General features: G+C 34.9%; 1 non-coding gene across 1 annotated transcript; it reads right to left on the bottom strand.

Moving 5' to 3' along the window:
* Positions 1 to 295: 295 nt before the first annotated feature.
* Positions 296 to 404, bottom strand: LOC118891368. Its single transcript, XR_005018952.1, has one exon. It is a non-coding gene; the product is annotated as a U6 spliceosomal RNA (small nuclear RNA).
* Positions 405 to 762: the final 358 nt, after the last annotated feature.

Genomic DNA, 762 nt, shown 5'->3' with positions numbered 1-762 from the left:
CTTCTGAGTCTTTGACATAGACTTGCTTAGTTTTATGAAGTAGGCTGAAAACTGCATTTTTTTTGAGCTGTTTCTTCAGTGTTCTGGTGAAATGACTGATTAACAGTAACAAAGTATGTTCAAAGGAATCCTATCAATTTGGGGTTTCTGTGATTCCTTATGAATTATAGAAGTATTTTTCCATATTATAAATTTACTCAAATAGTTTCCCTTAGGTATATTTTACTCCCCTTTTCCCTCCTTTTGATCTTATAGGATTGTTTTACTTTTTGTTAACTAGTGGAGATTACATCATAAAAATATGGAACGCTTCATGAATTTGCGTTGTCATCCTTGCGCAGGGGGCCATGCTAATCTTCTCTGTATCGTTCCAATTTTAGTATATGTGCTGCCGAAGCGAGCACCACAATACTTTTTAAAAAGTAAAATTCAAGATATCATTCTAATAAAACTAGAAGAATGGAAAGAAATATTTGGCTTATGGCTCCAGTTTTCAGAATCCACCACACAGAACAGAATTTTTAATTTGAATAGGAAGCAGTGCACCTCTTTGTTCTCAAGGACATCCTTCTCATCAGTGCAAAACTACAGCTTGAAGTATTTTAAATACCACTTTTAGTAATAAGGTTGGCTGAAAACATGGAAGGCCCTTTCCTTGATAAGAGTAGATTTCACAATTAGCTGATATATTTCCTGAGTCCCTCTAGCTGAATGCAGTCCTTTCCTTCAATAAATGTTTTGGTCTGCAGTTTTCAAATCCTC

This window comes from Balaenoptera musculus, chromosome 2, assembly GCF_009873245.2.
Source record: "Balaenoptera musculus isolate JJ_BM4_2016_0621 chromosome 2, mBalMus1.pri.v3, whole genome shotgun sequence".
NCBI lineage: Eukaryota > Metazoa > Chordata > Mammalia > Artiodactyla > Balaenopteridae > Balaenoptera > Balaenoptera musculus.
The sequence above is the reverse complement of the archived record's forward strand: the minus strand, read 5'-3'. Positions and strand labels throughout refer to the sequence as shown.